Below are 25,844 nucleotides of genomic sequence, written 5' to 3'. Positions count from 1 at the left end.
GTTGTTGTTGTTGTTGTTGTTGTTGTTGTTCTGGTCTCTTAACAAAAAGTCGTCACAACATTGGAACATTTCTCAACAGCATTATTCTCTGAAACATGACCATGTGCTGCAGAACCAGAACCAGGAGCACTAAAGAATCTGTCCACATACTTTTGGACAACCCTTCTGTGTGTGTGTGTGTGTGTGTGTGTGTGTGTGTGTGTCCCTCCCTCCTGTATGTATTTCATTTCGTCCTCTCTCTGCTGGCTCCTCCCCTTCCAGTCACGGTCGAGGGATTATGAGCCTCCTCATTGGTTCACAGTGAGGAGAAGGCCCCTCCCCTCCTCCTCTCTCTCCCTCTCTCAGGCAGAGAGAGGGAGAGAGAGGGAGGGAGAGAGAGAGAGAGAGGGAGGGAGGGAGGGTGAGTGAAAGTGGAGAGGCAGGCGGGCAGACTTGTTGCAACAGATGGCTTTACCAGCGGCGGCTCGGCGGCGGCTGCACCGAGGAACTCTGGGACGCCGTTAGACAGAGATAGAGGGAGAGAGGGAGAGAGGGAGGGGTGTTAGAAAGTCACGGCACTGGAAGGGAGCAGGAAGAACAGAGCGAGGGAGACTTCTTCGTCTTCTTCTTCTTCTTCTTCCTCCTCTTCTTCTTCGTCTACTCTCCCAGTGTTCCTCTGCAGACAGACAGGAAGACGTGTCGGGAAGTTGTGCAGCTGAGAGGAGCAACAGTTTTATAGAGGAGATGACTGTGATCTGAGCCTTCCTCCTCCTCCTCCTCCTCCTCCGGCTCGGGGTCAGAGAGGAGAACACCTGCTGACAGCGAGGAGCTCCTGAGGGAGGAGACGCAGCAGCAGCAGGAGGTACAGGACTGTTTCTACTCCGCTCCGCTTCGGCTTTTATCAGTTTTATATGCTGCTGCTGCTCTGAGGTCATCATTCATGGACTGATCTCTGTGTGTGTGTGTCTGTGTGTGTGTGTGTGTGTCTGTGTGTGTGTGTCTGTGTGTGTGTGTGTGTGTGTGATACTCAGTTCTGCTCTACTTCACTGTGTGTCAGTTTCTGTGGTCAGAGCTGTTAGTCAGAGCAGCTTTGTTACTGTGTGTGTGTGCGTGTGTGTGTGTGTTGCTCCACTTTGCTGATGTGCTCCTCGCATTAGTTTTGAGGCCATGTTGTACTTACACTTGTCACACTTGTTTGCAGCCGCAGTGTGTTTCACGTGCTGCTTGAACTGTGTGTGCGTGTGGTGTGTGCGTGTGTGCGTGTGTGTGTGTGTGTGTGTGCAGGAGTGTGTGTGTGTGTGTGTGTGTGTGTGTGCAGGAGTGTGTGTGCGTGTGTGTGTGTGTGTGTGTGTGTGCAGGAGTGTGTGTGTTTATTGCTTCCTGCTTGCAGAACACGTGGGAGTGTGTTTTAGCTGCGCAACACTGAGGTCAGTCAGGAGAGAGAGGGAGGAGGAGAGGGAAGAAGGAAAGGAGGAAGAAGGAAGGGAGGAAAGGAGGAAAGGGAGGGAGGGAGGATGAAAGGAGGAAAGGAAGGAAGGGAGGGAGGAAAGGGAGGAAGGAAGGAGGGAGGGAGGAAGGAAGGGAGGGAGGACGGCTGTTCCCTCCTGTCTCGTTATTAATATTATTTTATGTTCCAGTCCTCCTCAGTCAGTAACAAAGAGCCTCACAGGGAACATTAAGACAAAAAGTGAAGAAGTTCTGATGTGAGCGGTCCAAAGTTCTTCTCTCAGCAGTCACAGTGGATGAATGTGAGCTCGGTCCAGAGTGAAGTTCTGCACGAACAGAATTCCTTCAGGTTAACTTCTGTAAACTCTGACGGTGGAGAGACGAGCGGCGCTGGTGAGGTTAGAAACATCTTCATGTTAAGGTCGTTTTACAAAAACGGGTTGAGCCGGACCTCCGTCAGGTCCGTCAGGGCGTGACGCTGTCAGCAGGCGGGTGTGGTTCTGTGTGGTTCTGTGTGGTTCTGTGTGGTTCTGTGTGTGAGGATGTAGCAGCGCCTCAGTCGGTCCAACACTTTGATGTTCTCCACATCTGTTAGATTGTTGTTCTTTTAGTTGTGTTGGTGAGTTCTGTTCTGCTGATCAGTCACACCGGACCAGAACCTCCTCCCTCTGGACCTCGTGGGCTTCAGTACCGTGATGTGTTCACTGTCATTGCATCAAGGCAGATATAGTTATGTATAATATATGATACATGTTTCTGTGAGATGATATTGAGTCCTGGTTCCGTCCCTTTATCTGGATCCAAACCAGAAGTTACTGAGGTCTGTGCCGGGCCGAGACTCCTCCTCCATCCAAGTTTAGTGGAAATCTGTTCAGACAAATGACCTCAGGTAGAAACAGAGCCTCAGGTAGAACAGAACCTCAGGTAGAACAGAACCTCAGGTAGAACAGAACCTCAGGTGGGAACAGAACCTCAGGTAGAACAGAACCTCAGGTGGGAACAGAACCTCAGGTTGAACAGAACCTCAGGTAGAACAGAACCTCAGGTAGAACAGAACCTCAGGTGGGAACAGAACCTCAGGTAGAACAGAACCTCAGGTAGAAACAGAACCTCAGGTAGAACAGAACCTCAGGTAGAACAGAACCTCAGGTGGGAACAGAACCTCAGGTAGAACAGAACCTCAGGTTGAACAGAACCTCAGGTAGAACAGAACCTCAGGTAGAAACAGAGCCTCAGGTAGAACAGAACCTCAGGTAGAACAGAACCTCAGGTAGAACAGAACCTCAGGTGGGAACAGAACCTCAGGTTGAACAGAACCTCAGGTAGAACAGAACCTCAGGTAGAACAGAACCTCAGGTTGAACAGAACCTCAGGTTGAACAGAACCTCAGGTGGGAACAGAACCTCAGGTTGAACAGAACCTCAGGTAGGAACAGAACCTCAGGTAGAACAGAACCTCAGGTTGAACAGAACCTCAGGTTGAACAGAACCTCAGGTGGGAACAGAACCTCAGGTAGAACAGAACCTCAGGTGGGAACAGAACCTCAGGTAGAACAGAACCTCAGGTAGGAACAGAACCTCAGGTAGAACAGAACCTCAGGTTGAACAGAACCTCAGGTAGAACAGAACTTCAGGTAGAACAGAACCTCAGGTTGAACAGAACCTCAGGTAGAACAGAACCTCAGGTAGGGAACAGAACCTCAGGTAGAACAGAACCTCAGGTTGAACAGAACCTCAGGTAGAACAGAACCTCAGGTAGAACAGAACCTCAGGTAGAACAGAACCTCCTTGGTGTTAAAAGTTAAAAAGTAGTTTCTCTGAGTTCATGGAGTTTCTGGCAGGATGCGTTCAGCCCGCTAACACACGCTGGTGATCGATTTGTTTTTGATTGATCTATTAATTGTTTAGTCTAATCAGTAGTCCAGAACCCGATCACGTCCAGTTCACCAGGCCCAGGACAGAGAAGTCACAGCTCCTCAGTGGATCCTGTCTCTCACTGTTTGGGCTCCAGGTCAGACGGGTCGTGTTGAAAGTGTCAGAACCACGACTGCAGACTTCTGTAGATATTTCACTTTGGACCAGAAACTGATCAAAACGTGTCGACCGTCGAGAGCCGCGTTTAAACTCCTGGACTTCATTTATTAGAAGATCTGAGTCTGTAAAACATAAAGAAGAAAACAAACAGAGACGTGAAGAAGATCTGTGAGCTGATCTTCATCTCATCTCTTCGTCTTCATGTCCAAACATCTTTAATACTCTTATCAATGTAGGTTGTTGGTGCTAAAGGAGATGGTGACATGCAGTTTTTTAAATGTTTTATTTTATTGTCACAATTCATCGACCGAACGACGTCTCTGTGAGGAAATGGAAAAGTTTCAGATTTTGGTCAAAGCTGCAGAAACGTGTGAGTCTGAACACACCTGCAGAGATCTGATAGAGCTGCACTGTTTAATACATATCTGTGTGTGTGTGTGTGTGTGTGTGTGTGTGTGTGTGTGTCTGTCTGTATGGTATGTGTGTGTGTGTGTGTGTGTGTGTCTGTATGGTATGTGTGTGTGGGTGGGAGTGTGAGCTGCAGTGGTCGGCGTTGGCGGGAACTGTGTTGACAGCAGCTATTACGATTTGGTCACTGGGTTCCCACCATCTATCTCACACACACACACACACACACGCTCACACACACACACACACTCACACACACACACACACATGCACACTCACACGCACACACACACACACACACAGCAGGGTAAATAAGGCTAATGGCCATTTGCAACCGCTGGAATGTAAACATTCACTGACCCTGACTCTTCAAATATTAACACACACACACACACACACACACTCACTCACACACTCACACACTCACTCACACACTCACACACTCACTCACTCACTCACTCACACACACACACACACACACACACACACACTGCCAGCTGTTTGCAGGCGGCAAAATTAAAAATTAATGTAATGAATATAAAAACAAGAAATCAGTGAATTGAATCCACAGTGAGTCGATGTGTCTGAAACACACAGACGGCATCACTTCCTCTGTGACCTCACGTTTATAACAATCAGCTGATTTTATATTTAATTTGACAGAATTCACTCAGAATCACATGATGACAAAATCTGTGCAACAAAAACAGACAATTTAAAAAAATCAAAGACAGCCACACAGGTGAAGTATTACGTGTTCCTGCTAATGTCAGTGTTAGCTTCTCCAACAGGCTAATGCTTCGATAGCATGCTAACATCAGTGTTAGCTTATTCAACCTGTAGAGTCAATGTAAACTTATCCAGCGGGCTAGCAACAGTGTTAGCAGGCTCCTTCAACATGCTAATGTCAATGTGAGTGTTTCTAACAGGCTAACTGCAATATAAGCTTCTCCAGCAAGCTAGCATCAGTGTTAGCCTGTCTGACAGGCTAACGTCAACGTTAGCTTCTCCAACAGGTAAACATTAGTGTAAGCTTGTGTAGCATGCTAACATCACTGATAGTGTATTTAAAAGGTAGAGTCAACATCATTGTTAGCGTCTCCAGCTCAGGCCTGAGGTCCACAGGGTTAGCGTTAGCATTAGCTCTCTCACAGTTACATGACTGACAACATGGATGTTCCTGGTTCCTGGTCCAGACCAGTTCAGAGTGGACAGACCACATGAAGAGTCCATTAATGGTCTCAGCTGGCAGCGCTCTGCTGCTGTGTCATAGATCTGTAATGAAGTCAAGTTGAGCTGAAGGACTGTAATCATGTGTATTGATGGTCGTATTGATGTGTGAGTTGCGGTGCGACCGGCGGCTGCGTGGTGTGTCCGAGCAGGACGGGGATCAACACACAGCGAGTGTGTTGTGTGTGTGTTGTGTTGTGTTGTGTTGTGTGTGTGTGTGTGTGCTCGGGGTTTTCCCTCCTCTGTCGCTGAGAATCTGTCTGCTGATATTTTTACGGTCGTCTATCTTCAGTTTCTTCACAGTGAACAAAGCCTGCAGCGCTTCAGAGCAGGCAGCTGGCCGTCACACACACATCCATACCGTGTGTGTGTGTGTGTGTGTGTCTTCACGACACTGTTGCCCGAGGCGCCTCCTCTTCCTCGTTGTCCTTTGACCTCTCGACCTTCTGTTCTCTGTGTTTCTGTATTTCCCATGTTGTCAAACTGTCTCTTCACGTTTCATCTCACGTCTTCAGCTGATGACACGAGACTGAACCACATCAACTCTTCAGCCTCTGTGTGTGTGTGTGTGTGTGTGTGTGTGTGTCCACATGTTGTCATGTGTTTAATGAAACATCAGTCAAAATATTCAGATATTACTTTCAAATATTGCTAAAACGAAAGAACGAAGGAAATCCGCCAACCAGCAGCCTGAAACCAAAAGCTGTCATAATTCAGAACGAAATGCAGCAAATCAGAAAATGTTCTGCTTGAACATCAGAATAGTTGGCGTCTAGTTTTCTTTCCATCAACTTAAGTAATTGTAGCAGCTCCAGTAGAGATTATAACCTCAACTAATGTATTCAGTTATTAATAAGAAAAGCAGAAGAAGAAGAAGTCAACACTACATGGTACATTAAACATTCAATTATTTCCATTTAACTGAAGTTTTTCATAAAGAAAATGTAAAACTAACAGATTCTGAGCTGACGTGCACTAAAACAAACATTTATAATAAGTGAAGTTACATAAAGAGCTCATGAGTTCGTTTATAAACCAGCTGAGCTGCTGCAGCACACGATGACATCATCGCCGCTGAGCGTCAGCTGATCCGGCTCGCTCCAACGTCCACACCATGGCAACACAACCCGGTGACCTTTGAACCCGCCGCAGCCTGGAGGGATCCCACACACACACACACACACACACACACACACACACACACACACACACACACACTCTTTGTCACTTTTACTTTCTCTCACATTTTCCCTCTTTTCTTTCCTTCTCTTTGTTCTTTTCTCTCTAATGCTGATTCATTCAGAAAGCCAGAGGTTTGTGTGTGTGTGTGTGGGTGGGTGTGTGTGGTTGTGTGTGTTGTGTGTGTGTGTGTGTGTGTGTGTGTGTGTGTGTGTGTGTGTGGTGTGTGTGCGTGTGTGCGTGTGTGTGTGTGTGTGTGTCGGGTCACTGGGGTCACATGTAGAGATGTAAAGAACAGCAGGAACTCTTCTGTTCTATAGAAAGGCATTTTTACACACTGAGTCACTGTACTGTGTGTGTGTGTGTGTGTGTGTGTGTGTGTGTGTGTGTGGGTGTGAGCAGCTAAGTCTCCTCTCAGGTTATTTATTTTATCTTGAGTGTTGTCCTGACTCGTGCTCTCCTGAGGATGTTTCTGTGAAGTTCTCCGGCGCCGTCTTCAGGATGAACCTTCAGTCCGTGTCTGTTGTGTTGTTGCTCTGCTGTAGTCGCAGCGCTCCGCCTGTAGGAGGCGCTAACAGCTCCTCAGTCTGTCTGAGCGACGCGGTGACTTTCCATCAGCGCCTCATAAATCTGCTGCTCTTTAATTGTCCTTTTCACTTTGTTTCAGTGAGACAGAAGGTCACAGCGCCGCTTTTTATTCATCTTAGAACGCCTCTGATTGGTGTTCGCCCTCCTCGTGCTGGCATATGATAAAACCCTCCCCCCGTCCTCCCCCGTCCTCCCCCGTCCTCCCCGTCCTCCCCCCGTCCTCCCCCCGTCCTCCCTCGCTGTAGCAGAATTGATGAAATTGGTAATCGTTATAGACCGCTGCTTCAGAGCGGCTGACCTTCAGAGAGAGCGGGAGAGACGGATGCAGGCAGGGAACGAGGCTTCAGTTCGAATGAATCTAAATTCTTTATAGAGGCGATTTAAACAGTTTGTGCAGCAGCAGCAGAGAAGAAGAACTAATGCAGCTGGAGGAAGTTCTACTGATCCAGACTGGAGGAGAGTCACTTTAAACTGAACCCCTGCAGAACAACTGATGACTTGTATGAATTATTGTCTGTAAATATGCGTCGGAGGAGTTTTCCTGATATCAGCTTCTCTCCAACACGTTTCTTCTCCTGACATTGTTTCCGTCCTCGTCGTGTCCTGATGCTCTGAGATTAATATCTCAAATAATAATGTAAACCTCAAAATGACAATTAAGTTCAGTTTTCTTCTTAGAAATGAGAACGTGACAAGATAAAAGTCGTTTTCTTGACCTGCACTTGACTTCTCGTGTGAGTTTGGACCTCCAGGTCAGAACCAGAACAGTATATCTGTGAGGCGTCTTTACTGTATTCATTACTGAGGCTTTAATGAGAAGAAAGCATGTGAAGTGAGGGCTGTGATGGACGGCTGCTGTGAGGCAGGCAGAGGTGTCGCTGGTTATTTAGTAACTGTCTGATCCGACTCGTCCTCGGCTGGTTCTGATGTCAGACCATCACTTTATTTTCGGGTTCTTTTAACACGTTCTCCTCCGACACGTCACACACAGCAGCTCCACCCGTCACCTCGAGCTTCACACTGACGCTCCATCGACCTGTCAGCATCAGTTTGCACGTCAAGTTATCAAGAATTCATAATGTGCAGCGACTTGTTAGACTTTCAAAATAAAGGTCGCTGACAAACATTACGACTTCTGGACTGTTAATAAAGTTGTGAAACATGCAGGGAGGTTTAGGAAAAGATCATACGAGATGTTAGAATAAATCTGTTGTTTTTGTACGTTAATCCACTCACGTTACAGAACTTATGAACAGACTGATTCTGACTCCCAGGTCGGGTCCACATGGACGGGTGTTTATGTTCGTTCAGAAATAACCTCCGTCTGTACTGACACACCAGAAAACTCACATCTCATGTCCGTCACGTGTTCACTGTGTGCTGAAGTAAACAGGAAGCAGATTGTAAACAGCCGTCGGTTGCTTCGTAACTGAAAACGTTAACAAGGCTGTGAAACGCGATCGTTCGTCACAGGATCCTGACTCGTTTCAAAAGAGTTTTTTCAGTAATGAGTAATCTAACGTTGGTAATATTTCCAAACCAGTAATCAGATTAAAGTTACTTATTCAAATCACTGTGCGTTACTATTATTTTTGTCATTTTCTTGGTAAAAATATACATTTTGCTTTCTTCTGGCGTCTCGAGGAGTAACGTCACAGGTGCGCGAGAAGTCACGTTTTCAGCACGAGGACACTCACTCACGTGTAACACCACACAGCGACACAAGCAACTTGGAGGGAGGAGAGAGATGCGCGGTTTCTAGCTGGAAATACAGTCATTATTTTGAGTTATAAAAAAAAAAACACACACACACAAATGCTTGATCAAGGTAGGATCAAGGATCAAGATAGTGACGGGAAATATATCGGTTATCGGTTCGGGCTCGGGCAGAGAATCTAAACTCTATTCTGGATTCACTGCAGTGGTCACAGAGGCTGAGAGTCCAGACAAGAGGGAGTTACTGTAGTCCAGGCTGAGGACCAGGAGCTGCATGGCGTCTTTTGTGAGGATCCTTAATAGCCACCTCTGCACATGTGGACCAGAGTCTGGGCCACAGAGAGGATGTGATCCCGGGTCTCTGGAGGGAAAGTTAGCGGGGTCACTATCTGACGCGTGGCTGGTTTTTATCCTCATATTCGTCTCTCCAGTTTTATCCTCGTCTTCTGGTGTTTATCAGGGTTTTGTGTCTGCCGCATAAAGCTACTGGATGTCTGTATTTCCGTGGGGATCAATTATCTGTCCATCTATTTATCCGTCCTTCCTCCTCTCGTGCTTCTGTTTCCGTGTGGATTGCTGTCTGAAGCAAACTGGGTTTGATAAATGTCCTTTTCAACTCTGGTGCAGCGACACGCGAGAATCCATTTGCTCGGAGATACTCGTCATGTTTTGGGGGTTTTCAATAATTCTGTTCGCAGCGTGAGACGACATCCAGTTGTTGTCGTGCAGCTGCTGAATAAAACAGCAGCAGTCAGACATGATCTCATGATGCTCCGACACAAAGAGCGAGGAGGAGAATTAAACTCTCCAACGATGTCTCCAGGAGAGGTACTGATTAGGTCACTGTGTGTGTGTGTGTGTGTGTGTGTGTGTGTCCGCGGGGCTCCATTAGCAGCAGAGTGATGCGGGCTGACAGAACCGGGTGAAGACAGACAGAAGCAGGAAGTGAAGTGTGTTTCAGACGAAGGTCACGCATGATGTTCGCGTCCTCCGGGGAAACCTGTTGGTGGTCGGGATGACTGTTGCCACGGTCACTGGAGACTGACACCATCCCAAAATACTCCACCTACTTTCAGAGCAGCACTGGTTCTGGTTCTGGTGCTGTTACTGTCCTGACTACCTGTGGAGTCACCTGTCTCGTCCTCCCTCTCCTCTGCTGGCTGTCCTGGCGCTGATGATGTCACCTGCTCCTGAGCAGCCGTGTTTGTGAGACCTGATCAATAACCTGATTGATTTCCCCCCTTGAATTGCCATTTTACGGCCGCTCTGCTCTGTTTCATTCACAAATAAAGACGAATGTCACGGCGTCAACAATCAGCAGCGTCAGGAATCAAATTAGGAGACTGGAAACAATCAGGAAATATTAATTCAGCTGCCTCAACAAACACCTCAAACTCAGAGACGCACGTTCACTTTAATTACTGTTAACAGATTGATTTAAGATAATAAGAGGACGGTGAGAGAAGCTATGAGATGATGTCATAGCTTCAGTTCAGTGATCATCAGTAAACATTCAGACAACCAGGACAGGAATCTATTATTTACACGAACCCTCTGTGGACCCTCGTCCTCCGGCATCTCTTTGTGTCTGAGTCTGGGATTTGTAGTTTTGAGCTTCTTTAATGAAAGTGAAACAAAGAGAGGAGACGAGGAAGGTGATGAAGAGGAGGAGACGAGGAAGACAAAGAGGAGGAGCAGGAGAAGAAACAAGGACGGCTGAGAAAGATTTCAGTCAAGCGTGAAATGAGAAATGGAGGATTTTCACTGGTGGCAAACACACACTCACACACACAGTAACACACACACAGTAACACACACAGTAACACACACACACACACAGTGACAGACACAGTAACACACACACACACACACACAGTGACAGACATAGTAACACACAGTAAAACACAGATTCCAGATTTAAAGACATCAAACACTATGTAGTTGTTTTTGTCTTTATCAGTCGGTCACATGTGATGGTTAGCATGCTAACAGCTAGCCTCCTGGCAGCCCTCTGTATCTCAGAGGTGATATTCTGACAGTCTGTAGTTTAAAAGCAGTCAGTTCACTACTGAGTCTAGTAAGTCAAATACATAAACTCATAAAAGTGAAGAAAGGAAATATTTTGACTCCTATTTTCATTATAAACATAAAAATCCAACCGTCCAATGTCTGAACTCAAGTTTGTGTCTCTGACTGAACTCAGATCAGTTTAATCTGCTCGTTAACTCATCGTCAGATTCACTTCATTCAGACTGGACCCAAACTGAGTCAGAGTCACCAGAACAGTTCTGGTTTGTCTCCACAGTCTCCTCTGGTTCGGTCCAAATCAATCCTCAGTTCACAGTACCATGAAGATATTCTCTACATAGTCTCTACATGCTGATGATGTCCAACTCTCTCTCTCTCTGTCCTCTCCTGATGTGTCTTCTGTCCCCGGAGTCACAGTCCTGGTCAGAGCTGCTGTAAATCACATCTGTGGTATAAATCACCTCTGTACTGTAAATCACCTCTGTAGTGTAAATCACCTCTGTACTGTAAATCACCTCTGTACTGTAAATCGCCTCTGTAGTGTAAATCGCCTCTGTAGTGTAAATCACCTCTGTGCTGTAAATCACCTCTGTGGTGTAAATCACCTCTGTAGTGTAAATCACCTCTGTGTTGTAAATAACCTCTGTAGCTGTAATCACCTCTGTAGCTGTAAATCACCTCTGCACTGTAAATACCTCTGTAGCTGTAAATCACCTCTGTAGTTAATAACCTCTGTAGCTGTAAATCACCTCTGTAGTGTAAATCACCTCTGTGGTGTAAATAACCTCTGTAGTGTAAATCACCTCTGTAGTGTAAATCACCTCTGTACTGTAAATCACCTCTGTAGTGTAAATCACCTCTGTAGTGTAAATAACCTCTGTAGTTTAAATCACCTCTGTAGTGTAAATCACCTCTGTACTGTAAATCACCTCTGTAGTGTAAATCACCTCTGTAGTTTAAATCACCTCTGTACTGTAAATCACCTCTGTAGTGTAAATCACCTCTGTAGTGTAAATCACCTCTGTAGTTTAAATCACCTCTGTACTGTAAATCACCTCTGTAGTGTAAATCACCTCTGTAGTGTAAATCACCTCTGTACTGTAAATCACCTCTGTAGTGTAAATCACCTCTGTACTGTAAATCACCTCTGTACTGTAAATCACCTCTGTAGTGTAAATCACCTCTGTACTGTAAATCACCTCTGTAGTTTAAATCACCTCTGTGGTGTAAATCACCTCTGTGGTGAGTCCTCTGTCTTTACACTGACCTCTGATGAGGGCAGTTAGCTGCATGGCTAACTGAGCTACTTAGCAACAGGAGCTAGTCGTGACAGCCGAAAAAAACAGAGAGCAAATCAGTCCTCAACAGACCGCAGAGATCAGGATCAGGTTCAAGTCCTCGACCTGCCTCAACATCTCTACTGTGTGGTCTTTCTGTCCACACACACACACACACACACTGAACACCCCCCCCCCACCCCCCCACCCAAACAGACCACCAGCCCAGCTAATTGGAGATGTTGTATCACCTCCCTCGTGTCTCTTGCTCTTTCTTTTTCTTTCACATTCACACACACACACACACACACACACACACACACACACACACACACACTACACACATGCACACACAGCAACCCAGTGGGAATTGGCAGCTTGGAGCGAATTGAGAGAGAAGGCAGAAAGTCATTACTTCTCTCACTAGATTGTGTGTGTGTGTGTGTGTGTGTGTGTGTGTGTGTGTGTGTGTGTGAGTGTGTGTGTAATCCTGCCATCAGTATGCTGGTCATGCTTTGCAACAGAGGGAAGGAAATTGAAGAGAGAGAGAGAATAAGAGGAGGGGGGAGGCGACAGTCCAACATGGAGTTCTTTTGATTACAGATGGTAAATGTGCCTTCAGTCACCTCCTCCTCCTCCTCCTCCTCCTCCTCCTCCTCCTCCTCCTCCTCCTCGCTCCCCCTCACTCGAGGGATTCGAGGTGGACGTGAGCAGAATCCCTGACCGGGCTGTATGTGTGTGTGTGTGCTGTGGTGTTGCTGGTACAGTGCAGGATGAAGTCGTGTCCTCGGGGTCACAGAGGTCGTCTACAGGAGGTGAACACTGAACATTCTGTTTCTGTCGTTTCATTATTCTGTCTGCTGCGCTCCGGTCCTCCTCCTCACAGGTGGAGTTTTGTTTGGGATCGTGATTTATTGGCCGAGCATCAGCTGATAGCGGCTCCGCAGTAATACTCGCCTGTCCTGCGCTCAGGCGTGTGAAACACTTCAGGCGGTCGTCTGATATGTGAAAAATGTCTGATGAAACTTTATCTGAACATAAAGTGCGTGCGGTGTCACTGAGGCTGAACCCTCCAGCTGAGGACGGCTCACCACCACAGCTGGAGCTGGAAATCATTCAGACTTTCACAGCATCTCAGCTGCTACTGCGGTTTCCTTTTCACCTGCTGTAGACCAGAACCTCGTCCCTCACTTGGACCAGAACAATGTTGGGAGGCGGTCGATCAGATCCAGACACATTTACACTGACTGACTGTTAAAACCAAGAATTCTGCCTTTAAATGTCTAAAAAAGTGGTTTGAATTCATGGCTCAACTCTCAGTGAAATGAGTGGCCTACTCTGCAGAGACTCTGGTTCTGGTTCTGGTTCTGGTTCTCTGTCTCCTCTCTGTAAGGTTACAGTGGAGGTCACCTCTGGATCACTGCTGCAGTCAGGCTGATCAACAGGAGTGAGGATGAAGTAATCTGTGAGCTCTGCTCCCGTCGGATCAGAAGAGAATCTGATGATGTGTTTATTCCTCCCGAGGGTCTGGACCTGTAGCCGGCTCTCATCAACTGAACAGTCCACAAACATCCCTTGTTTTATTTTGAAAGACAGAATCACAGTCTGCTTCCTCCTGCTGATGGAAAGACTTTCATTTACACCCGAGTATGAACACGAACCAACGTCCAGGAAACATTTCATCAGCAGCCAAATGGACCTGTTCATCTTTGTAGAACGGTCCTGTTGCTGTGACGTGTGATGTTCTGTTCCTGAAGCTGTGAGTGTGGACGTCACGCAGAGTTTGGACCTCTGTTAACTGTCTGTGTCTGTCTCTGTCTGTCTCTGCAGGACTGAACACGGCAGCAGACCGACACACCGAACAGGTAAACCTCCTCCTGATATGTCCAGTTGTGTATTTAAGTTTTCCTTTTCTAACAACAACAAGTTTTCTGAAACACCACAAAGTTAACTCTGGTCAGAACCGTTACAGTTCATATGAGACGATCAGAACAAAAAGAAGAAACAACCTTAAAACTTCTGATCATCTGATTTTATGAAGATGTGAAAAATCTGAGGATAGCGAGGACGTGAGGTCACGATGTTGAGTCAGAAGAGGTGTGGTTGGATGGCGTGTGTGTGTTACTGTGAGTGTTTGTGTGTGTGTGTGTGTGTGTGTGTGTGTGTGTGTGTGTGTGTGTGTGTGTGTGTGTGTGACCCAGTAACAGGAGCCTCACACTCTCACATTCCTGATTAATGATGCAGGTTGGACCCAAACAATGAAAAACACACAAGCGGCCTGACACGCGAACACACCACCATGCAGCGGCCACACACACACACACACACACACACACACACACACACACACATACACACACACACACACACACACACACAAGGTCGTCACATCCACGCAGGCAACATGGAGGATGGAAAGTGGTGCGTTCAAGGACAGCTGACCGTCGTTCCTCGTGCTTCTCATCAGTTACAGTCCAACTCAGGAGACGGATGGTCGACTGCTCTGCTGGGCCTCAGATCTGCATCTGGACACTGTTCAGGACCAGAACCTTTCCAGTGAGTCCAGCTGATGTTCGGACCGTTTGAATCACGGCGCTGAAGAGCCAGCTGGACGTGACAATGAGACGCAGTATGTTTCATGATGTTGCCCAAACAAACAGACACGTGGTCGAGGTAACCATGTGTCAAACACAACGTTATTACAGGAAGTCGCTCAAGAGCTCGACGTGTCAGCGTCCGCCATCTTTACATGTGTTTACATGTTGCAGTTGAGACTGTCAAAGTGACTTTGACAAACCGAGAATGGAAAGAAATGTGAACTATTTAAAGTGAAACTCTCGCCAAAAAGCAACCGAGGCTTTATTTGTGATTGATATGAGTCAAACCTTCATGTAAAAACATAATTGTGACGAAAGAGGAACTTTTAAGATTGACTGAAGTTTCGTTTCGGGCAAGCTCATTTTCAATGGGAGTGCTACGGGCACTTTCACGATAGCATCTCTAAAAACAGAAAACAGTAAGAAGTCTCGACACAACATGAAACTTTGCTGGTAGCATCACCAGGGTCTCTACACATGAACACGAGCATTGAGAACATTGTTTGTGTACACAGAGTTACTAAAAAGAAGGTTTTTGAACAACTCACGTTAGCAGTAGCTTGTTCCGCTCGCCGCCGTCCTGCCAGTGGAGAAGTGTCGATCCCTGAGTGCGACCTGACAGGCAGCAGGTCCACCATCACTCTCCTGCCTGTTGCACTCGGGGATACTGAAAGTGCCTCTTTTGTCATAATTATGCTTTTACACGAAGGTTTGACTCATATTCAATCACGAATAAAGCCTCGGTTGCTTTTTGGCGAGAGTTTCACTTTAACAGTCTGGATTATTTACAGGATGCTGTTGTATTATTAACACAGTTGTCGTGATGGTATGTTGCGATGACTTTTTCCTCTTTACCTCGAGATCCACATGAAAGATTCAGTCTATAGTGTCCAACTGTTGTCTGATGCCGGTGTGAGACGGATGAAGTGGCCACATGTTGGCGCTGTTGGAACAAGATCTGCAACACAAACTGAATTTGTTCCTTCATCACGTCTCAGCAGTCGACCGAGATGTTTAAAAACCTGCCGGTTAAAGACGTCTGCTGGCAGGAGGAGCGAAGTGCTTCAGTGTTTTGTGGTTCAGTAAATCTGTCTGATAATGAGATGTTAAAGATCGGCTTCAGGAGGAGAAACCAGCAGCATGTAGCGGTGCTGCAGGTGTTTCTGTGTCGTCTTTGTTTAACGCGACTCTGAAACAACGAGCTGAACGACGTTCGCTTCACTCTGAACTCTGCAGCCTCGACAGAAAACTCAGCTCGCTCCTCTGCAGAGGATTCTGGTTCAGCTCCACATGACCTGCACTCCTCCACATTCCTGTGTGTGTGTGTGTGTGTGTGTGTGTGTGTGTGTGTGTGTGTGTGTGTGTGTGTGTGTGTGTTCCCACATGTGTTTCTGATCACTGAGTGGAGACACACTGAGGTGGATGAGACAGCAGAACACTCCGGAGACTTTACGTCGACTCTGACGTCTTTTTTAATTTTACCCTCCAAACATCACAAAGATTCACTGACTTACTGACTGATTGATTGATTGATTGATTGATTGATTGACTGATTGATTACACAGTGACTGATGAAGTCACTCAGCATGTCAGTTGCTCTCGTGTATATCAGATTATTGATCAACAGACCTTTGACCTCCAAACACTTCTAAGAAGAACCATCTCATCCTTTTGTCGCCTCCGAGCGTGTCGACATCGATCCTGTTCGATTGATCTTCATTTGAGCCGATGACATCACGCAGCAGATGTGTTACGCTTGTTTGTATTTTGGCCAATGAGAATTTCATCACTGAGTTTGAATACCTCAGTTGAGATGTTGAAATTGTTATCAGGAAGGAATGAAGCAGTCGGACATCACAGTCAGCTCAGTGTCCAGGAGAAGTGTTTGTTCAGGTGTGACGTCCTCATGCTTCATACGTCTGACACGATCCTGACCTGAGCTGCATGTCTGGAGGTCGAGGAGATGCCAAGCAGCGACCGCAGTTCAAGACTGATTTTCATCATTTGTAAGCGTGAAACCACTGGATGTCTTTAAAGAGACCTCGGGACAGTGAACCAGCTGTGTTTGTGATATTTTAGACGGGAAGTCGAGACTTCTGCAGCCGCGTTTTAACAAGACCTCGTCTGTGGTGACAGAAACAGATGTTTTAGACCAAAGCGTGACGTTTCTCTGACCCTGACCCAGCGGTTTTGTGCCTTAACTTCTCTGTGGTTTTGCAGAAACGTACTTTGCCAACATTCACTGCAGCGTCTGTGTGATGTGTTCCTGCTCACAGGTCAGAGGGAGAAGGAGCTCGTCCCAAACGTCTCAGAGTTTTCTTTGACGTTAACTGAGTTGTTGTTTGGCTGCATGTGAGGATGGAGGTCTGGTGTTCCTGTCATGGGTGTTTTAGTTTAGGGAGTGAACTCTGGTCCTTCAGCCAGGTCTCCAGACTCCTGTAGTTTGGGTTGTTTATGGTGTTTTAAATAAAATCACTTGTTCTCTATGGCGTCCTGTGGATATGATGCTGGTCAGCAGGCAGAGCAACCGGCTGTGTCGTCGCGGGCGTACAAGTGGGAGTGATCTTTCTTACGTGATGAGTCAAAGCCAACGTGTACTCTGACTTCCACTCGTCTAAATCCTCCCAAATCAATCCAAATGAGGACCAACAACCTTCCTCAGGACACCTTGATACACGTTCAGATTCAGATTCAGAATACTTTATTATTCTGAATCTGAATCTGAATGTCTTTGTGTGTGTGTCCTGTTGAAATCACGTTGATGTGACCAAACAAAAATGTTTTCTTCTTTTCAAACGTTTCATGTTGTTTGATTGGAGAACCGTTCTGTAAGTCAGCACATTGAACTGCAGGTCATAATGAGATTCAGATCATATTTCCATTAATTGTGCAGCTCCGGTGTCATTAAACACATCGTCATCCAAACATGCAGAACATTATTCATCTTCTTACTCTCAAAAATGTGTAACGAACAAAAAACATGAAATATTTGAGGAGATTTTGTCGAGTTACAGATTTTTATCTCACAGTAGAAACAGTTCATATCACACACACACACACACACACACACACACCATTACATACCACATCCATCATGAAACACACACACACAGTGAAGTCATGTATCATGTTGTTAATCTGCCATGTTGACAAAACTGTAGTGACCGCTGGGACTGTGTGTGTGTGTGTGTGTGTGTGTGTGTGTGTGTGTGTGTGTGTGTGTGTGTGTGTGTACCTCTTTATTTGTGAGGACTACTTTTTGAAAACACTCCACCTTCACTTCAGTGCGGGAGGTTCTGGTTCTGCTTGTTGTTTTTGGGTTTCAGTGTTTAAAAATGAGCTTTACATTCATCACATGCTCGAGTGTTGAAGAGAGAGAAAGAGAGAGAGAGAGAGAGAGGGAGGAGAGAGAGAGAGAGAGACAGAGAGAGAGAGCTCATATTCCTGTGACGTTGATCCAAATCTCGGGGGAAATTATTTGCAAAATTCAAATGTTCTCTGCAGCCGTCGGCGCTGATCTGGAGGCTGCGCGGCTGACTGAATGTTTCACCGTCTGACTCGGTGACAAAAATCCCAGAAGGGCTCTTAAAGATTCAGTTAATTATACTTGAAACAATTCTTATTTTAATTGGTTCATTAAACCCGCTGACAGGTTTGTTCTGTTGATCTGGTTTCAGTCCGTCAGCTCTCAGCTACATTCACCTGCGTCTGAGTGAGCACCTGTGATGTGATGTCACTTCCTGCTCATCCATCTCTGAGACAAACAGACTCCATGTTTCTACTCAAAGACAGAAAGAAGTTCATGTAGAACATTCTGCTGAATGAACAAGAAGGTCCAAATAATGCAGAATGAGTCAGAGACAGAGTTTCACAGAGTTTATAAAGTGTCTCCAACTCAACAACTCACTAAACTGACACATTTGTTAAGGGAGTCTGGGGACTTTCTCCACGGGGACAAAGAAGGAGCCTATATTGTTACTGTTTAGTGTCTTTGTAACATGTGACATGTTTAGATCAATAACATGTTTCTTCTTTCATAAATGGAGTGTAAATGGTGAAATCAGTGTAAACAGTGTGTTCGAACAGCTGATCAATGTTGGCAGGTAAGACTTTAGCACTTTAGACACAGAAGCAGACAGGCTGGTACAGACATGCTGCCACAAACTGACACTTTTTACAAGGAGACAAACAACTTCAGCTGAAAGATTTAATGCTGAATTTACAACAAGGACACAATGAGTTACAATCTGTCACACACACAGTTTCATCATGTTTATAAAGCTTTACCCTACTCAACAACTCCTAAAATTAGCTGATTTGTTAAGGGAGTCTGGTGATGTTGTGTTAATAGTTGGATTCATGTATTACATTTCATGCAGAATTTACAAGAAGGACACAATGAGTTAGAATTTGTCATGGCAGCTTTTTTACCAAGTTTGTAAAGTTCCTCCTCATGAAACAACTTTTAAAATTGTGCAATTTGTTAATGGAGTCTGGGGACGTTCTCCCTGAGCGACGCAGGAGTAACCTGCAGAGATCACGGGTCCCGACGTCTCGTTAAAAATATCGACCCACATGTGAGACTCTATAAAACGCACTCAGTTGATTAGGTACACCTGGATAAAAGTAATGCCGTGTGCAGTAAATCCTCCTTTCATCAGCGTTAGAGCCGCCGTGGATTTAATAAACCGAAGCTGAGTGTGAAGAAACAGCAGCCTATAAATATTAAACAGTCGGATCACACATCAGTCAAACACACACACACACGTACGTACAGTGTGTGTGTGTGTGGGTGTGTGTGTGTGTGTGTGTGTGTGTGTGTGTGTGTGTGTGTGTGTGTGTGTGGAGTGTGTGTGTCCAGTGGTCATCTCCCAGCAGAGCTCTCCTGCTCTCCATCAGTCTATTTCTGTCTCTGAGTGGGCAGGATGGATGGACTGCCCGGAGGGATGGAGAGGGGGATGAAAAGAGAGGGAGATGGAAACACAGGAGCTGGAGGAGGAGGAGGAAGAGGAGGAGGAGGAAGAGGAGGAGGAGGAGGTGTGCATGTGATGTATTTTGGTCCTCTCATGTTTTGATCGACCTGTGTCGCTCGGTGAAGCTCTCAGTGTTGGATCTGTTTTGTTTACAGCTCGTAATAAATTAATTGGAGCTGACTTCAGAGAGCGAGCGAGCGAGAGAGAGAAGGAGAGAGAGAGAGAGAGTGATACTGTAATGGAGGAGGCAGAGAGGCTGCTGACGGAGAGAGTGAGGAGATGAAGAGTGAAGACGTCCATCAGCTGTCTGATATCAGGTCATCTCAGATCAAACCGTCAGGACAGAAATCAGCCTGAAGTTTCAAACTGAACTGCTGCGATCGTTCAGTTTATCAGCTGTTCTTCTTCTACGGCCACAACTACAGATTCATCTGCTGATTCTCTTCTTGATTATTTTGTTCATCTTTTAGTTGATAAAACTTGACGTCATCTGATGTCCGTCTTTGTCTGTCGACTCGCAGCGTTTCTCTGCTCGCGTCCACAGCGAGAACAGACGCAGAGCTGCAGCAGAAACCACAGAAGAAGAGCTGAGGTCAGCTGAGCGTCCGCAGGGAGGAAGTGTAGTTGAGAGCGTGAGTTTAATGTCTGAAGACGATCATCTGATGTGTGTTCAGTGTTCATGTGCAGAAGCAGCTGCTGTCCTTCAGATCTGCAGACCAGCAGAAACACGCGTCGGCGTCTCTTCCTGCTGTTTCTGCCTCACAGGCTTCAACATGAAAATCTAAATATCAGCTTCCCGTCAGTAGAACGTTGATCTGATGAGTTGGACTCGATCTTGTCTCCACTCGCTGCTCAGACTCGCTCTGCGGTATGTTGGGAATCTGAGCGCAGTTTGTACATTTGATCCAAAAGTCTCTCAGATGCACAACGAGTGTTTTCATCAGAAGCTTCAGTTTGTCTGCTGCTGGTGTCTCTGACGGACACACTGTCTCGTCAGAATAACGTCTGAACATCTTTGACGTTTCTCTGCCGACACTTCTTGTTATTTCCCGGCTGATGCAGATCACAGCCCGATGCTGATATTCATATTTCAGCGCTTGATATTATTTTCTTCAATGCTTTCTCGGGTTTCCCTGAACTCTTTACTTCCATCCTTGATCATTTTGTCATTTACTGGCTGACACGTGTACGCTGGTAGAGATTTGATCAGGCAGATAACAGACAGTCTGTAGTTTTGTTGGATAAACGTTAATGAGCAGAGAAAGATCCTCATTGGCTGAACAAACTGACCTCTAAGGACAACACATTTTATACCGTTTACTGTGTTTACATGTGGCGGACCCTGCCACCTTTCTAGCTTCAAACAGTGTTCTGGGACCTTATTTTGCATATTTTCTTGTTTGTATGATCACCTCATTAATATTGTAGATATTAAAATGCTGAGATTGAATTTCTTCTCCAAAACTAATGTGACCGTCCAATCAACTTGTTGGATTATTAGCTTGACATGACGCATCCTGAGATTTGGAGGTAGAGATGAAGTCAGTCAGTCTTGATGTAAACAAACATGTCGTCTCTGTCTTCTCATCACTGCGGCTACAACACGCTATAATGTGTTCCTCCAGGCAGCGGTGACGTGACGGACTTCCTGTTTACAGCTCGTTGTTAACATGAACCTCATCATTTATTATTGGTTATTGACTAACATAACCTTGAAGATGCTCAGGGAAATAACCATGTAAACACTGGAGAAGCATTTCTGTTGCAGAGTTCATATCTTCAGCGTCTGTATCCGTGATGAAGAACAGATCATTGGTTTAATGTGCTGACGACTGTCATTTACATTTTCACACCCTTCCTTAAAAAGATAAAGAGTATGTTTTCACAGTAACAGCTCAATAGACAGTCTGCTGGAGAGGTTTGAATAATATTCTCCAAACATAAATATTTAACGACAAACAGCAAAAGACAGAAATTAATTTTGTTACAAAGTTCAGTTTCTCAAATCTGTCCAGAGTGAACCCTCTTCACAAACCAATCACTAAAGGATCTCTGAAAAGGAGAATAAAAAAACATGTCCGACGCTGTTAGAGATTCCTCCGGTACCAGTCTGGTGCCCGAGAAGAGCTAGCTAATGCTGAGCTAACTGCAGGCTAACGCTGAGCTAAGTGCAGGCTAACACTGAGCTAAGTGCAGGCTAACGCTGAGCTAAGTGCAGGCTAACGCTGAGCTAACTGCAGGCTAACGCTGAGTTAACTGCAGGCTAACGCTGAGCTAACTGCAGGCTAACGCTAAGCTAGCTGTGTCACACAAGTAGGCAGAGGAGAATCGTGAAACTCAAAGCTTATTTTTTTTACAGTTTGCAGCAGCGATACCTCAATGTTTGAGAGACCGGCCTCAAGTCGAGATGCTGATGTGATGTCAGAGCGGAGAGGAGAGAGAGGAGAGAGAGAGAGAGAGCGAGAGAGAGACAGCGAGAGAGGAGAGAGAGAGAGGAGAGAGGAGAGGAGAGAGAGAAGAGAGAGAGAGAGAGAGAGAGAGAGAGGAGAGAGAGAGGAGAGAGAGAGAGAGAGAAGAGGAGAGAGAGAGAGAGAGCAGCTGCTTCTCCTCCTGCTCAGAGACAAACAGCTGCTTCACTGGTGGAGAGTTTACTGCCTGAGGGACCATAGTGACACACACACACATGCACACACACACATGCACACACACACACACATGCACACACACACACACCCAGCTCTCTTGTGTGCTGGCAGGTCAGCGGGCTACCAGGTGTAGGTGGAGGACGGGTGAGAGGAAAGAGGAGGAGGAGCACAGGGAGGTGAGGAGGAGGAGGAGGAGGAGGAGGAGGAGGCGGCGCTGAGTGTAACTGATGACCGCGGCCTCCTACAGCCTTCAGCTATTTGTAAGAAGAGAAAGATAAATAAATAAAGAAGACAAATGTCCGCTCGGCTGTGGAGGACAAACTGAATCTCCCCCGCGGCTCTCCTCTGCTGCTGCTCAGAGACTCTGAAGCACAGAGGGAGATTACAGCCGACACCGGCAGCAGCAGGAAATGAACCAGGAGAACAGTGGAGGACTGAGGAGAGGCTCACACAGCAGAGGTGTGCAGGGACTCGGACATTTGCATATCAAACGTATCAGACTTAAAGTATGCTAAGCTAGTGGTGAGGGGAGAAGCAGCTTCATTAAGTGGATGCAAACAGCCGTGAGTTACAGACGGAGGCTGCACGTCTGCACAGAGACTGACAGAAAGGAAAAAAACAGTTTGTGGAGAGTTCAGACGTCAAACACGCTCCAGTCAGCTGCTAGCTAGCTGAAGCTAACGTCTGGCTATCAGCTGTTCAGAGTGAAGAGGAACAAACAGCGGTCCCATCCAGGAATAAAGAACGGGTCCCTGAACGCACCTCAACAGTCCCTACGACAGCCACCAGCCACCAGCCGCTCTGTGAGGCTTTAAACTGATCTCCAGGTTCTGCTGGGCCCGTCTCAGTCACCTCGCGGCTGTGATACCGGCGCCGGAGCTGATTGTGGATGTTCTTAACAACGTGTTTCCACCAGCTGCGTCGCTGCACTTCTCAGAAGCGTCTCTCTGTAGAGAAACACACGAAGTCCAAGTCAGACAGCAAAACTTCATCCAGTCAATTTTCAAAATAAAACATGCAGAGTTACTCAACAGCACAACAGAGCTGCAAATATTAACAATGAACAGAACAATAACCAAACAATTTAACTACGTAGCTGCTCAGCTTCACGAGGAGAGACACAAACATGGAGAAGTGACGAAATAAACACGATCTGAGCGAGTGGACGACATCTGAAACACTCGACACGGAGGACGGAACAAGACGGCGTCACAGAGACGAGTCCAGAGGTTCAGTTCGTCAACACAAACTGAAATCTAACATAACATTAAAAAGTGATGCAGTGAGAAGACGTTTCCTACAAACAGTTCACAGTCAGCTGCTCGTCTGATACAACAGATATGATCTGTTTCCTACACACACATACACAACACACACACACACCACACACACACACACACACACACACACACACACTGCAGTGGTGTGCAGCAGGAAAAAAGAGCCGCCCGCAGAGATTCTCTATTTCCTGTCAGCCTCGCCAACTTCCTGTCACCATGTTGATTTACTGTTCCATTACTCTACCTGTGGAGCCGTGTGTGTGTGTGTGTGTGTGTGCGTGCGCGCACGTGCGTGTGTCATATTGTTTCTCAGTGTGTTTCTTGTTTTTCATCTCTGTGGTTGTGCACATTTGTACTTACTTTGCGGGTGTGTGTGCATGCGTGTGTGTGTGTGTGTGTGTTGTAATTACTCCAGTGAGGCACTCTGCCAGTGATGCAGGCCTTTTGGGGAAACACACACACACACACACACACACACACACACACAGTCTCAGGTGGAGGATGAGCAGCAGCAGTTGTTACCATGGTGTCACTGTCGCCGTGCCAACTGACTGACCGTCTGTGTGTGTGTGTGTGTGTGTGTGTGTGTGTGTGTGTGTACTTCATTTGTTTAGCTCTGTGTGTAAACATCCTGCCATCCTGTCGTTCCCTCTCGTGGCCACAGAGGTCGCTGTTCTGCACGAGTGACATCATCTCCTCATGAAGACGTCTGGCCTGTGATTGGTCGGTTAGACTTCAGGTCAGATATCAGTTGGTTCATGTATTGTTCTGACGTCTGATGGCGAGGAGGATCTGATCAGTTGAGTCTGGTGGAGCTCTGATGAGTCTCTGGTTTGACGCCTCGGGCTGCAGAGCGATCACAGCTCACAGATTGTGAACAAGAGGAAACACGAACGCGAGCGTGTTTTCTGTCGACGCAGATTTACTGTGTGTGATGATCGAGGTGATCAAACAATCAAATGTTTCTCCTGCAGACAAACGAGCTGAAACCACATGAAAGGACGTGATCTGCGGCGAGACGTCTGCAGCCTGTCGACCTGCCGTCAGCATAAATCATCATGTTGTTATCACCGCTGGTTAAATCAGCAGCTCTCACTGACTGAGGCCAATAAAACATCCATGCAGAAAACTCCAGAAACTCATCAGCCTGATAAGAAATCCACAACAATGTGTTTTTAACAAATGTCAGCAGAGTGAATGAGTTGACGGCGTTTCAACGTGCTGCTGGAGGAAAAGTCTGAACAAGACATTTAACACACACTTCATCAGGACCGTCAGCCCAAACCTGAGTTCAACTCACATCACTGTGGAGTCGGGCTGGGCCGGGTCGGGCCGGGCCGGGCCGGGCCGGGCCATGCAGCGTGCAGGAGGAGCGAGGACGATTGTTCCTCAGACGTTTCGGTCGGTCGACGCTCTCACACAGTTGAGCCGGGAGTCCATTACTCAACGTCACTGCCTTTTTTCTCACTGCGCTGCACGAAGTGAACACAGAGTCTGAAAACGACAAGGCCACGTCCTCCGAGACATCTGCCAGTCCATTCTTTCGAGGTTTCGGGACACAGCTTCACAAATTATCAAGGCTGCACGCTTCTTCCTTCATAGCATTGTTGCTAATACCTGCCTGTTAGCTTTCAAACTAATCTTTATTGACAATCTTCCACTCAGGACGGTCCACAGGGTCAGAACAGCTCTCAGGTCGCAGCTCGATGATCAGATCGTACAGAGCGAGCTCCGGCTTCACATCACAGACCATTCACTCGTACAGTTTATGTTTAAATCAACAACCGGGCCAATAATGGACATGATGTTTCCATATCTGGTCCATAAACATAAAGTGTTATCTGTAACTATGTTCTGCAACGAGTTCAGTGAGATACATTATTGATCCACGTATATCAAAGATAAAAGCTGCAATCAAAACTCATCGAAAATCATCGTTTGACTGAACGCTGCAGCCTGCAGGGGGCTGCTGACGGCACTGTGTCTCATCCACTGTGTGTTTGTTTCAGATCCCTGCTGAGCTGATCGCTGTCGAACACTGGTGACACTCCAAAGCGCCTGCACAAGGTAAACACACACACACACACACACACACACACACACACACACACACAGGACCAATTTGTAATTAGTCTGCATGTGCGTGTGATGAATTCTTGGGTTTGTACCTCCTGCAGTCGGGCCGCTACAATCGGTTAGAAACCACATCCATCATGACAGGACACACACACACACACACACACACACACACACACACACACACACACACCACACACACACCACAGATCCCTGAGGTTTATGTTTCTCATCTGTATCCATGGTAACATTTGGATACGTTATGTGTTAGAAAACTTTTACCCAGCTGATAGTTTGTTTTGTCAGCTGAGGTGGTGTGTGTGTGTGTGTGTGTGTGTGTGTGTGGGTGTGTGGGTGTGTGTGTGTGTGGTTGTGTCTCTCGGGATGTG

The 25,844-nt window shown here is 46.5% G+C and overlaps 1 long non-coding RNA gene across 1 annotated transcript; it reads left to right on the top strand.

Annotated features, from left to right (window-relative positions):
• The first annotated feature begins 395 nt into the window (after window positions 1-395).
• LOC115585006 (uncharacterized) lies at window positions 396-25,446 on the top strand. Its single transcript, XR_003984636.1, has 3 exons — window positions 396-841; window positions 13,715-13,749; window positions 25,389-25,446. It is a non-coding gene; the product is annotated as an uncharacterized LOC115585006 (long non-coding RNA).
• The last annotated feature ends 398 nt before the right edge of the window (window positions 25,447-25,844 follow it).

This window comes from Sparus aurata, chromosome 7, assembly GCF_900880675.1.
Source record: "Sparus aurata chromosome 7, fSpaAur1.1, whole genome shotgun sequence".
Lineage (NCBI taxonomy): Eukaryota > Metazoa > Chordata > Actinopteri > Spariformes > Sparidae > Sparus > Sparus aurata.
The sequence above is the reverse complement of the archived record's forward strand: the minus strand, read 5'-3'. Positions and strand labels throughout refer to the sequence as shown.